This window comes from Marmota monax, unplaced genomic scaffold (genome assembly GCF_021218885.2).
Source record: "Marmota monax isolate L192 unplaced genomic scaffold, Marmota_monax_Labrador192_F-V1.1 WCK01_AAM20220418_F8-fsc00064, whole genome shotgun sequence".
In the NCBI taxonomy this organism is placed as follows: Eukaryota; Metazoa; Chordata; class Mammalia; order Rodentia; family Sciuridae; genus Marmota; species Marmota monax.
This window is the reverse complement of record NW_026694542.1, coordinates 7,715,545-7,730,220: the sequence shown is the minus strand read 5'-3', so window position 1 is coordinate 7,730,220 and position 14,676 is coordinate 7,715,545. Positions and strand designations below refer to the sequence as shown.

Genomic DNA, 14,676 nt, shown 5'->3' with positions numbered 1-14,676 from the left:
ATATAGCGAAACACTGAACAACTTAGTGAGTCTTTATAAATAAAATACAAAATAGGGCTGAAGATGTGGCTCAGTGGTCAAGTGTCCTGAGTTCAACCCCCAGTATCAAAATAAACAAACAAATATCTACATATTTATATTTGAACTATATATCTCAGTGGTAAAGTGCCCCTAGGGTTAAATCCTCAGTACCTCCCACTGCCCCCCCAAAAAAGAGATCTTCCTTCCTCAGACTCTCCAGCAACTGGGACTATAGGTGTGTGCCACAATGCCCAGCCGGAGTAATATTTTATTTTATTGAATACTTTTTTTTTGGTACTGGGGATCGAAGCCAGTACTATTGTACCACTGAGCTACACCCCAGCGCCCCCCCCCCCGACTTTTTTGAGACAGGGTCTTACTAAATAACTTAGGACCTCAATAAATTGCTGAGGCTGCCCTCAAACTTGCCATCCTCCTGCCTCAGTCTTCCAAGTCACTGGAATTACAGGCATGTGCCACTGTGCCCAGTGAGAACAGTCAATACTGTAGTCTAAATCAAAAATTTAAAAAGGCAATGAATTGTCCAAATTATCTTATTAGTGAAAATCCTATGTTGGTAAAATATTTTTCCTATAGTTGATGGGAATTACATAGCACTGAGGTTACTTAGGCAAAGGGAATAAACATACACTTTAGTAAGAAAGCACTTCTTAAATAAAAATAATGCTCAGAAGCAATCCAACAGATCTTTGGAGAGACTGTAAATCCTTATAAGGAAACTGTTACCACAGAGCACCTTCTCTTTCCTCTCCACCATTCTAACTTCCTAAAGTAATTTGTCCTCCCTTTCCTCAATTTTATTTAATTATCTGTAAGGACCAATTCCTCCTCCTCTAATCATCTCAAATTTTAGTATCTGTAAACTCAAAGACAGATTTAAGAAAGAACACTTGAGACTTTTTTGTCCTTTGCTTTCTTGAAATAATTTAAGTCTTTTCTTTCAAATGTTTTGTCCTCTCTCTTCCTTTTACATGTCCTGTTCCAAACTATTTTTTTTTCCTCTTCCCTTCTCTCAATGACCAACTGCTTTAAACTGCCAGCATGCCTCTGGCATATTTATACTTTTCACTTAAAGGAAAAGATATTCCCAAATAAACCAAATAACATCCCACTCCACAGCCCGAAGGTAAAATAAAGCGGCAAAAAAGTTAAAAAGTAAAAAACACTACCCCCCCTTTTTTGCTGCTTTTCATTTTAGCATTATGTTTAGAAATAAATTTCTGACTATCAAATAAGGAAGTAAAATCAAACTTGTACACTTTATTTTTATAGCATTTAAATTTATTCAGGGTCATCTGTTTCACAAATCCCTTTGACTAAGAATTACAAAGCCATTTAGAATACGTCTATACAGTTGAGTACTACAGTCTAATGGAAATCACAACCTCAAAATTCACAGGAGACTTACAACCTGTGCACTCCCACCCCCAACCTTCTGGTCTCCTCTAAGGCCTTCCAAAGACCTTTTGCATTAAATGCTGCAGCTGTGTAACACACCCCTCAAAAGTAGTACTGTTTTCAAAGCTTCATGGTCTTCATTCATGATCTTATTTGGGATTTTCAACAGTTCTGTGAGCCATGCAGGGCAAGTATTTTACAAATAAGGAAACAAAGATTTCTATTTGTCATGGTCACATGCGTATTAAGGGACTTGGGTTAGAATGCAAATCTTTTAACTACTAATCCAGTACTTTTTAATTCTATGATTTGCTGATTCTTAGATCAAGTATAGTCTTTTATTCAACATGCAGAAATTGGAAAAATATGAGAAGACACATTAATATAATATAGCTTTCAATTCTGGTTTTAATTTTCAAGTGACAACTCTACAAATGCTTTTTAGTTCTAATGAATACTAAACACCCTTATTAATGGAGACCTCAGAAAATCATTGATGGGTTTTTGCCTACTTCCAAGACTGAACTTAGAAACAAACCCTATATCCTCTCCCCCAACCCCATCCTGCAGTACTGGGAAATTGAACTCAGGGACACTCTTCCACTGACTTGCACCCCCAGCCCTTTCTTTTATTTTTGAGATAGGGTTTTGCTCAGTTGCTGAGGCTGGCTTCAAACTTGGGATTCTCCTCCTCAGCCTCCTGAGTTGCTGGGATTACAGGTGAGCACCACCATGCCCAGCTACGCCCTAATTCTTTTACAATGGCTTTTAATGCATTAGCATCTCATCATCTTTAATTTAAAAAATAAAACATCTAAACACGCACAGTGAAGCACACCTATAATCCCAGCAACTCAGAAGGCTAAGACAGAAGGATCCCAAGTTCTAGACCAGCCCTGCAACTTAGCATGACCCTGTCTAAAAAAAAAAAAAAAAAAAAATTAAGAAGGCCTGGGGAGGTAGCTCAGTGGTAGAGTGCCCCTGGGTTCAATCTCTACTACAAAAGATTAATTAATTAAAAAGTACTCTAACATGCTGGAGTAATTTTCTAGTCTGAGTTTCTAAGAAGCCAATGTCTTTCCTCCCTAGAGATTTCTATCACTTTTTTGCCATAAGCCTATAGAATTAAAAAGAACAATTTTCACAATTCCTTAATTATATTCATTTGAGGTGTCTAAAATGACTAAAATTCTAACTGGCACTATCTTCAACCAAGACGCTCAAGCCAAGAACCCTATCTTTTCATATTCTATCAATCAGCAAGACTTGTAAGCTGTGCTGCTTCTCAATTACCCATTTCTGTTCAAGCCACCATTTTCTCTCACCTGACCAGATTTTACTGGTTCCTAACTGATCTCCCAGCTTCTTTTGCACCAATCTGTTCTCCACATAGCAGGCATAGGAAGCTTTTAAAATGTTAATCAAACTATGTACCTCCCTCCATTTAACCACATTTAGAATAAAATTCGATGTCTTTAACTCTATAGGGTCCTCATAAAAGAGCTGTCCCATGATACCAAATTCATCACCTACCCCTGCCTCTTACTACTCACCTGACCAAACACACTACTGGCCTTCTTTCTAAACAAGCAAAGCTTGTTTCCATCTCAGGGACTTTACACACTCTTTCCTTCAGCCTGGAAGACTCTTCTAGATCTTCTCATTGCTGCCGCTTGTTATTCAGGCTTCAGTTCAAAAGTCACATCTTTGACCATAATCAAAATTAGTAGAACTACCCTGCTCCTCTATGAATTTATTTCATATCAATTTACTCACTACACCATCTACAGTCTAGCCTGATAATCTTCTGGGTGCACTTAAAATAATGACTTCTATTCCTGCTGACTTAAGAACTAGAGCCTGTACAGTGGGGCTCTGTTAAGATAATGCCCATATATCAAGTCAGAAGCAGCTCCCTGGTCTTGACTTTTTAGCACTCAACAGAATCTCTATCAAAATTTCTTTTTCCTTTGAGTATAAAGTTTTTAAACAAAGTCATACTCTAATATCTGAAAATTCTCTGATAATATTATTCAGGCCTTTCTTTTTGAAAACTGTAAAACCACATCTCTAGACTCTGCCTTTACTTTTTATTTGCCTTAAAAAAATCACTAGTTTAGGGCTGGGAGTATAGCCCAGTGATAGAGAACCTGCCTAGCATGTACAAGACCCTGGGTTCAAACCCTGAACTTTAAAAAAGAAAAAAAAAAAATCACTAGTTTTTCTGACTACTAAATCTTATTCTATTCAGTTCTCAGCACTGCAAAAAAAAAAAAAAAAGAAAAATCACTATTTTTTGCTCACTAAGTCTTATTCTGTAGGATACAGATAGTTTGTTTTCTTTTAATTAAACAAAAAACCTGATCATAATGGAACCAGAGAGCTGGGGTTATTTTCCAGAATGGAAACTGGCTTACAAATAAAAAAGGGTAGAGACATGAGGGTTTTTTTTTGTTGTTGTTGTTGTTGTTGTTGTTGCACTGGGAATTGAACCCAGGAGCATTAAACCACTGAACTACATCCCCAGCCCTTTTTTATATTTCATTTAGAGACAGGGTGTTGCTGAATTGCTTAGTGCCTCATGAAGAAGTTGAGGCTGCTTTGAACTCACAATCCTCCTGCCTCAGTTTCTTAACCCCCGGGATTATAGGCATTCTCCATTGTGCCCAGCAAGACATGAGTATTTTTAGAGATGAAAATATAAACAATACCATTTTAAATAAATATTTTATAGGGTTATAGTAAAAAATCAAGAAAACTGTTAATACCCCATGATTATCCAGAAGTAAAAGACAAAGCTGATTTGAATAAAGTAAAAAAAAAAAAAATGAACTGAGGATGTGGTTTAATAGTAGAGAGCAGGCAAGTACAAGGCCTTAGGCTTGATCCCCACGCACCACCACCAAAAAATGTGTATTTTGAATAAAATGAAAGAAGTTCTTTCAATTGGATTACTCTTCAAGGACAAGGACTGTACCCAGAGCATCTTGTATTATGTCTGGCACACAGAAGGTGCTTCATAAATGTTTGATGAATAAAGGAATTAATAAAACAAATCTAGAACTATATTTTGTTTTAGAGATCAGGAAACTGAACCCCAAACCAGAATAGTGGCTTGCCCAATGATGTATTTATTACATGCAGAAGAGCAAAGACCAGAAGTCAGACTATCATTCCCCACAGTTTTGCTATAAAAAGGAGATGTTGGGCTCAAGAATTTCTTTCTTTAAAAAAAAAAAAATCTTTATTTTGTTTGTTTTTATGTGGTGCTGAGGACTGAACTCAGTGCCTCACATGCGCAAGGCGAGTGCTCTGCCACTGAGCACAACCCCAGCCCCAAGGAATCAAGTATTTCAAAGTGAGTAAAATGAAAAATAATACATTAGTGAGATACAATCAGGCTATAATTAAGGATGTCAGGCTCAATGACAGATAAACTGTAATAACTCAAGAAAGATATTGGTGAGGCACTATGTAGAATCAAGGAACCAACCAAATTTTCTGCATTACCAGAAAAGATACTAGGAACCAAAAAATACGTGCAACATTAATACTCCCAACCTAGCTTTCCAGTTTTATCTAATGTGACCAAATTAAGTTATCTGTTCATATTAAGCCACCCAGTTCCACTGCTCAGTCTACATCCATGACAAAATTAATTAAAGTGGGGCTGGGATTGTGGCTCAGAAGTAGAGTGCTTGTCTAGCATGCATGAAGCACCACATAAAAATAAAGATATTGTGTCCACCTACAACTAAAAGATAAATGTTTAAAAAAATTAATTAAAGTGGCTATACAAACTGGATTCCTTCTTAAGAATACAGAGTTACAAAGATAAATTTGCAAATCTATTTGTTCTTGGCTCCTACAACCTTTTCTCCTTCTCAACTCAACCAAACCTTTACTAATTAAAACGGCACAGAAAAATTAATTTGACTCTGATGTTCAATATGTGAAAGGTTTCTTTACTTCCTGAAAATTCTTTGCTTCAAAGCAGATTTTTTTATGTCAGCCTAGTCAAATTATTATCAAATATTTAGAGTATTTTGAGATATGACTATGTATCAATTAAATTTTGGAAAAGTATGTTTTCTCCACCTATGCTAGTAGAAGAGTCACAAGTAGATTTTTAATTTCAAATCTAACAATTGATCTTAACATTAATAAATGGGTTTCTACTGCTTGAGCCCTAAACTCGATTAATCAAAAAATACTCATTGAATGTAGTCTGAATGCCCAGTTCCATACTTATTTTATTTATTTATTTTTATGTGGTGCTGAGGATCGAACCCAGAGCCTCGCACTTGCTAGGCGAGTGCTCTACCACTGAGCCACAACCCCAGCCCAAAACATGAGGTTTACTTTTTTTTTTTTTTTTTTTAATGGTGCTGGGGATTGAACCCAAGACCTTGTGCATGTTAGGTCCTGAGCTATATCCCCAATAGTTCCATACTTAACTGTCAATCTTACCATAACCAATTTATTTATTTATCTTTGGGGGTACCAGGGATTGAACTCAGGGGCACTCACCCACTGAGCCACATCCACAGCCGTTTTTTGTATTTTCTTTAGGGACAGGGTCTCACTGAGTTGCTTAGCAACTTGGTTTTGCTAAGGCGGCTTTGAACTTGGGATCCTTTTGTCTTAGCCTCCCAAGCCTGGCCTCATGACCAACTTCTTTGGATGGTTTGAATGCAAAAATGTTTCTGGTCTTGAAGAGTTAAAAGAACTTTCATATATTCAATAACTGAGAGCTTCTCCTCAATACATAAAATTTCCTTCTTTAAGCAATTTCCCACCATCTCTTTTATTTTTTTAGCTATAGTTGGACATAATACCTTTATTTTATTTATTTTTGTGTTGTGCTAAGGATTGAATCCAGTGCCTCACATGTGCTAGGTGAGTGCTCTAACAATGAGCCACAACTCCAGCCCCTTTCCACCATCTCTTACAGATAATTTTGCCTTTAAATAGCAAGCCATTTAGATACCACAAGACTATCTTAGCCATCTATTCACCCCTAGACACTGGTGGAAAAAAAAATAAATAAATAAAAATCAATTTTAAAAATACAGAATAGTCAGCTAGATATTTAAATCAAACAGGGAATCTCCAGACGCTAGATACAAATTCATTCAAATAAATACTTCAAAGTTTCATACATAAATTCACTTTTAAGGTATTGAGTACTTCAATGTTCTAAAATGTGGGAAGAGTTAACATTTTATCATTACTGCTAGAGGTTGTTACTCTAAGAATTGTCTTACAAAGGTCAACATTTTATTGGGTCTTCCAAAATCAATTCTTCACCATGAGAAATGGCCATCAGTTAAATAAACTTAGAATAAGAACAAAACAAGTCAATACATTCATAAGCTACTGCTATCCTTGGGACCTGAATTCTAGTGCAATCTTCGAAGATACTTAGCTAAATCTAATCTATCTTTTTAAAAAAAATATTTTTCCCTTAGTTGTTGATAGATCTTTATTTATTTATACGTGGTGCTGAGAATACAACCCAGGGCCTCACACATGCAAGGCAAGTATTCTACTGCTGAGCCACAGTCCCATCCCTAAATCTAAATTTTCTCATCTGTAAATTAAAGGCACAACTGTGTAAGAATGTCTAAAGTCATAACCAGTGCTAAAGCTCTAATGCTTTGGAAAGACTGTTAAAATTTTATCTGTCTTCGTATGTTCTTTTAAAAAACTAAAACCAGCACACACACAACATAATTCAAAAATTACAGGAAGCTTTAATTGAAAAATAAGTTTCCTCCTAGACTCCTGAGTCCCTCCAAAGCCTAAAACAACCACTGTTTGTTTTGTATTCTCAAAAAAATAAAAAATTAAAATTAAAATAAATAAACAAACAAAAAACGCATGTACCAGCAAATTCCCTGTAGGCCATACATATACTTATTCTTTCTAAAGGTTGTAAAGAATTCTACTGCACCATGCTGTGTGGTTTCCAGATTTTTTTTGGGGGGGGGGGGTCTGGGGGGGTAGGGTGGAGGGGTAGTTATTGGGGATTGAACTCTGCTCTGGGGCACTCAACAACTGGGTCATATCCCTAGCTATATTTTGTATTTTATTTAGAGACAGAGTCTCACTGAGTTACTTAGCTCCTGGCTTTTTTGCTGAGACTGGCTTCCTGATCCTCCTGCCCTAGCCTCCAGAGCTGCCAGGATTTCAGGCCTGTGCCACCACACCTGGTGGTTTCAGATTTTTCTCACAAACTATGTGGCAAACAAGTGTACCTGTGCATGAAATACAAGTGGTTGTTGAAGCATTAGACAGGAAAGCCTGGTATCAGGAACTCCCAGCAGTAAACCTGCTGGTTTGAGAAGGCCTGTTTCACATGGTGTCCTGCCTAGTTTTATCTTAAGCACTAGCACAGCACTTGAGATGGGCATGACCTACTAAGAGCCAAACAGCCTGTTTACCCCCCCACACACACACCTATATCCTATTTTCCGAGAAAAAGCAAGCACCTAGAGAAGACTCCTCCCACACTGAAACTTTATATCTACCCTTGATACATACCGATATAAATAAGGCAAGTGCACCAATACCCACACCCCCCTCTGATTGGCTTAACCTGGCACTGCCCCTGTTCTGTAAAACATATTTCTGGTCTTCTGTGGCTGTATCTTGGTTCTACTTTCATAGCTTTTATTTCAGAGTCAGCCCAGTCCTCCAATGGGAACCTGTTCCCTTACCCATGCAAGACATGAGCGAGATACCTGAACAAAAAAGTACAAGGAGGCCCAAGAGCCTGCACACTTTATTTTGATAGATACTTCTAATTGCCCTCCAAAGTTATCAATATATGCTTCTAATGTGATTCCCCACTGAGCATCTACCTCTTAGTTCACTATCCATTCAGGATAGACAGAGAGAATTAAAAAAAAAAAAAAAAAAGAATGGGTACAAACATGCAAAGTACAAGAAACAGTGAGATTTAGACTTAAATAAACAAAAAACAGCCAAATCTTTTATTGACAAACTCCAACCAAAAATATAGCAAACATAATATATGGTACTTGCCTGCTGGTTGCTTACAAGATTTAAGTGTTGATATTTCCTTGTGATGCTTGTAAAAAAAGATATTGACAGAAAATAAATTTCTATTCACAGAATAGGCAAACAATTTATATTGTAAATTCTATGAAACTCCACAAAAAGTCCAGTTCTGTCTTAGATCAGAATGTGGATTTAATAAGGTGTATTGCAGGCTGGGGCTGTAGCTCAGCCAGTGGTAGAAGGCTTGAGACACTGGGTTTAATCCACAACATTGCAAACAAGCAGTGGCTAAATTCCTCCACATATAATCTGTCCGCTTTCAGAGAATGTTATCAGCACACATAAAAGTAAATTTAGTTCCTTGTCTTTGTCATTGACAAGGTTCCCATTAAGTCAACTGTTTACCCCCAAATTAAAAAGGATAGTGCATGATACCAGACCTGATAACTGTGTTAATAAAACACACAGGAAGCAGCTCTTAGAATGATTTTACATTTTTAAATTAAACAAGTGGTACAACGTCTATAATGTAGTAGATACCCAGTAAACAACTTTTAAATTAATTCATAGTATCCACTTTGGAAATTATCACCTTAATTTTACAGAAAGTATTTGCAAAGGACCATATAAACAACAGGCAACTCTAAGAGTGTGGGTGTGGGTGGGTTCCCATGATCTCCTAAAATCAAAATAAATATACACAAAGTTCCCATTTTACTTTCCTGTAACTATTATATTTATTACACCTTCAACTGTATCATGCAAAATTTAAAAATATTTTGTCCTTACACTGAAATGTGAAAAAATGCATATTACAGAATCAGAGCCAGGCAGTGGCACAAGCTGGAATCCCAGCAGCTCAGGAAGCTAAAGCAGGAGGATCACAGGTTCAAAGCCAGCCTCCGCAACTTAGTGAGGCGCTATGCATCTCAGCGAAATCCTGTCTCTAAATAAAAATATAAAAAAGGACTGGGGATGTGACTCAGTAGTTACGCTCCCACTGGTTCAATCCCAGTACCTGCTTCCCCACTCCAAAAATAAACAAACAAATAAAAAACATAGAGCTGTGTGCAATGGTGCACGCCTATAATTCCACGGGCTCAGGAGGTTGAGGCAGGAGGATGGTGAGTTCAGCAATGGTGAGGCGCTAAGTAACTCAGTGAGACCCTGTCTCTAAATAAATACAAAACAGGGCTGGGATGTGGCTCAGTGGTTGATTGCCCTGAGTTCAAGCTACAGTTACTCGCACCTCAAAAAAAAAAAAAAAAAAAAAACAGAATCAGGAAACATACATCCAATTTGTATATTTTCAGCAGATGTTCCTTTAAATTTATAAGTGAAAAAATAAAATTTATGAACTCATAAGACTTCCCACCATATTCTTTCCTCACTCACATAAACCAGATGCATCCAATATTAAATCTCTTGAGAAAACTAAGCTCCCAGTGATCACTAAAGCACAAGCCCTATGATTTTAGGCATTAACAGGAAGCACTCAGAATCAAGGCCAACCTTAAAAACCTACACATAAAACTAGCCAATCAGGATCGTAGACCAGAAATATCTTTTAAAAAGAAGGTTTGTCTTCTAGCCCTTACTATAACTATGCCACAAATTATTGTAAGGGCTCAGCTGAAGATATTGGGCTCACAGCAAACAGTTCTAGGCATCCAATAGGATATCAATAGAAAAGGAGAGGAAGTGACATTAATAGGATGAAAAGTCAAATAAGGGTTATTTGGTAAGGGTCCTACCCATGATATAAATAAGTCCTTACCTGCAGGTATATGGGTAGGCCCTTTAAGACTGACTGTAACTGAAAAATTATGAAAGTCTTCTAGATGCTAACAAATTCTACTTACCAGAGTTCAATGTCCAGTTTATCAGACTGAACTACACAGTTTTAAGTAAAAAATTTTCAAGTGAAAATTTTACACCAAAGAAAAAATCTCAATCACACAAAAGAGGTAAGCCTCAAACAACACTATCCACTCTTTCCAAGATACATAAGAATGTGTTTCTTGGATTAGAGATTAGTATAACGTGGCAATGGACCAATGACTACTTGAAACTAGTCCAAAAGTCAAATCCAAAGACACTCAATTTAACACACAGCTTGCCAATTACACTGTCAAGAACAAACTGAAGCAATGTTTGGTTGGGTTACTATGTTAAATGCAAACTATTATGACATAAAAGAGAACCATTAATAGGTCATTATTGGTTGCAGACATGTAACCAAAGTGCACACTTATTGGTTATTGACATTGCAACCAGAATATTTTATCCAATCAGATCATGTGATGCAAATAACTTTCAAATTCAGCTTCAAAACTGATGTCCAACATTCTTGAGACTTTCATATTACTTGTAATTAACCCAATCACTTCTATAGATAATTAACGTCTATAAACTTTGACTTTTAAAATTAATGTTCATTTAGCTAATTCACAATGTCTTTATACTGTAGTTACACCCCTCAAAAGTAGTACTGTTTTCAAAGCTTCATGGTCTTCATTCATGATCTTATTTGGGATTTTCAACAGTTCTGTGAGCCATGCAGGGCAAGTATTTTACAAATAAGGAAACAAAGATTTCTATTTGTCATGGTCACATGCGTATTAAGGGACTTGGGTTAGAATGCAAATCTTTTAACTACTAATCCAGTACTTTTTAATTCTATGATTTGCTGATTCTTAGATCAAGTATAGTCTTTTATTCAACATGCAGAAATTGGAAAAATATGAGAAGACACATTAATATAATATAGCTTTCAATTCTGGTTTTAATTTTCAAGTGACAACTCTACAAATGCTTTTTAGTTCTAATGAATACTAAACACCCTTATTAATGGAGACCTCAGAAAATCATTGATGGGTTTTTGCCTACTTCCAAGACTGAACTTAGAAACAAACCCTATATCCTCTCCCCCAACCCCATCCTGCAGTACTGGGAAATTGAACTCAGGGACACTCTTCCACTGACTTGCACCCCCAGCCCTTTCTTTTATTTTTGAGATAGGGTTTTGCTCAGTTGCTGAGGCTGGCTTCAAACTTGGGATTCTCCTCCTCAGCCTCCTGAGTTGCTGGGATTACAGGTGAGCACCACCATGCCCAGCTACGCCCTAATTCTTTTACAATGGCTTTTAATGCATTAGCATCTCATCATCTTTAATTTAAAAAATAAAACATCTAAACACGCACAGTGAAGCACACCTATAATCCCAGCAACTCAGAAGGCTAAGACAGAAGGATCCCAAGTTCTAGACCAGCCCTGCAACTTAGCATGACCCTGTCTAAAAAAAAAAAAAAAAAAAAATTAAGAAGGCCTGGGGAGGTAGCTCAGTGGTAGAGTGCCCCTGGGTTCAATCTCTACTACAAAAGATTAATTAATTAAAAAGTACTCTAACATGCTGGAGTAATTTTCTAGTCTGAGTTTCTAAGAAGCCAATGTCTTTCCTCCCTAGAGATTTCTATCACTTTTTTGCCATAAGCCTATAGAATTAAAAAGAACAATTTTCACAATTCCTTAATTATATTCATTTGAGGTGTCTAAAATGACTAAAATTCTAACTGGCACTATCTTCAACCAAGACGCTCAAGCCAAGAACCCTATCTTTTCATATTCTATCAATCAGCAAGACTTGTAAGCTGTGCTGCTTCTCAATTACCCATTTCTGTTCAAGCCACCATTTTCTCTCACCTGACCAGATTTTACTGGTTCCTAACTGATCTCCCAGCTTCTTTTGCACCAATCTGTTCTCCACATAGCAGGCATAGGAAGCTTTTAAAATGTTAATCAAACTATGTACCTCCCTCCATTTAACCACATTTAGAATAAAATTCGATGTCTTTAACTCTATAGGGTCCTCATAAAAGAGCTGTCCCATGATACCAAATTCATCACCTACCCCTGCCTCTTACTACTCACCTGACCAAACACACTACTGGCCTTCTTTCTAAACAAGCAAAGCTTGTTTCCATCTCAGGGACTTTACACACTCTTTCCTTCAGCCTGGAAGACTCTTCTAGATCTTCTCATTGCTGCCGCTTGTTATTCAGGCTTCAGTTCAAAAGTCACATCTTTGACCATAATCAAAATTAGTAGAACTACCCTGCTCCTCTATGAATTTATTTCATATCAATTTACTCACTACACCATCTACAGTCTAGCCTGATAATCTTCTGGGTGCACTTAAAATAATGACTTCTATTCCTGCTGACTTAAGAACTAGAGCCTGTACAGTGGGGCTCTGTTAAGATAATGCCCATATATCAAGTCAGAAGCAGCTCCCTGGTCTTGACTTTTTAGCACTCAACAGAATCTCTATCAAAATTTCTTTTTCCTTTGAGTATAAAGTTTTTAAACAAAGTCATACTCTAATATCTGAAAATTCTCTGATAATATTATTCAGGCCTTTCTTTTTGAAAACTGTAAAACCACATCTCTAGACTCTGCCTTTACTTTTTATTTGCCTTAAAAAAATCACTAGTTTAGGGCTGGGAGTATAGCCCAGTGATAGAGAACCTGCCTAGCATGTACAAGACCCTGGGTTCAAACCCTGAACTTTAAAAAAGAAAAAAAAAAAATCACTAGTTTTTCTGACTACTAAATCTTATTCTATTCAGTTCTCAGCACTGCAAAAAAAAAAAAAAAGAAAAATCACTATTTTTTGCTCACTAAGTCTTATTCTGTAGGATACAGATAGTTTGTTTTCTTTTAATTAAACAAAAAACCTGATCATAATGGAACCAGAGAGCTGGGGTTATTTTCCAGAATGGAAACTGGCTTACAAATAAAAAAGGGTAGAGACATGAGGGTTTTTTTTTGTTGTTGTTGTTGTTGTTGTTGTTGCACTGGGAATTGAACCCAGGAGCATTAAACCACTGAACTACATCCCCAGCCCTTTTTTATATTTCATTTAGAGACAGGGTGTTGCTGAATTGCTTAGTGCCTCATGAAGAAGTTGAGGCTGCTTTGAACTCACAATCCTCCTGCCTCAGTTTCTTAACCCCCGGGGATTATAGGCATTCTCCATTGTGCCCAGCAAGACATGAGTATTTTTAGAGATGAAAATATAAACAATACCATTTTAAATAAATATTTTATAGGGTTATAGTAAAAAATCAAGAAAACTGTTAATACCCCATGATTATCCAGAAGTAAAAGACAAAGCTGATTTGAATAAAGTAAAAAAAAAAAAAATGAACTGAGGATGTGGTTTAATAGTAGAGAGCAGGCAAGTACAAGGCCTTAGGCTTGATCCCCACGCACCACCACCAAAAAATGTGTATTTTGAATAAAATGAAAGAAGTTCTTTCAATTGGATTACTCTTCAAGGACAAGGACTGTACCCAGAGCATCTTGTATTATGTCTGGCACACAGAAGGTGCTTCATAAATGTTTGATGAATAAAGGAATTAATAAAACAAATCTAGAACTATATTTTGTTTTAGAGATCAGGAAACTGAACCCCAAACCAGAATAGTGGCTTGCCCAATGATGTATTTATTACATGCAGAAGAGCAAAGACCAGAAGTCAGACTATCATTCCCCACAGTTTTGCTATAAAAAGGAGATGTTGGGCTCAAGAATTTCTTTCTTTAAAAAAAAAAAAATCTTTATTTTGTTTGTTTTTATGTGGTGCTGAGGACTGAACTCAGTGCCTCACATGCGCAAGGCGAGTGCTCTGCCACTGAGCACAACCCCAGCCCCAAGGAATCAAGTATTTCAAAGTGAGTAAAATGAAAAATAATACATTAGTGAGATACAATCAGGCTATAATTAAGGATGTCAGGCTCAATGACAGATAAACTGTAATAACTCAAGAAAGATATTGGTGAGGCACTATGTAGAATCAAGGAACCAACCAAATTTTCTGCATTACCAGAAAAGATACTAGGAACCAAAAAATACGTGCAACATTAATACTCCCAACCTAGCTTTCCAGTTTTATCTAATGTGACCAAATTAAGTTATCTGTTCATATTAAGCCACCCAGTTCCACTGCTCAGTCTACATCCATGACAAAATTAATTAAAGTGGGGCTGGGATTGTGGCTCAGAAGTAGAGTGCTTGTCTAGCATGCATGAAGCACCACATAAAAATAAAGATATTGTGTCCACCTACAACTAAAAGATAAATGTTTAAAAAAATTAATTAAAGTGGCTATACAAACTGGATTCCTTCTTAAGAATACAGAGTTACAAA

At 36.7% G+C, this 14,676-nt stretch overlaps 1 protein-coding gene across 2 annotated transcripts in view; it reads right to left on the bottom strand.

Moving 5' to 3' along the window:
* Nucleotides 1-14,676, bottom strand: part of Spop (speckle type BTB/POZ protein) — an 88,895-nt gene that overhangs the window by 39,466 nt on the left and 34,753 nt on the right. Inside the window, exon 2 of one of the 2 annotated variants that reach the window (XM_058571530.1) lies at nucleotides 8,491-8,536. The exons of the other annotated variant lie outside the window; for it this stretch is intronic. The gene's annotated coding sequence lies outside the window, so the exon portion shown is untranslated. The remainder of the gene's footprint in view (nucleotides 1-8,490; nucleotides 8,537-14,676) is intronic. 2 annotated transcript variants of the gene reach the window in all.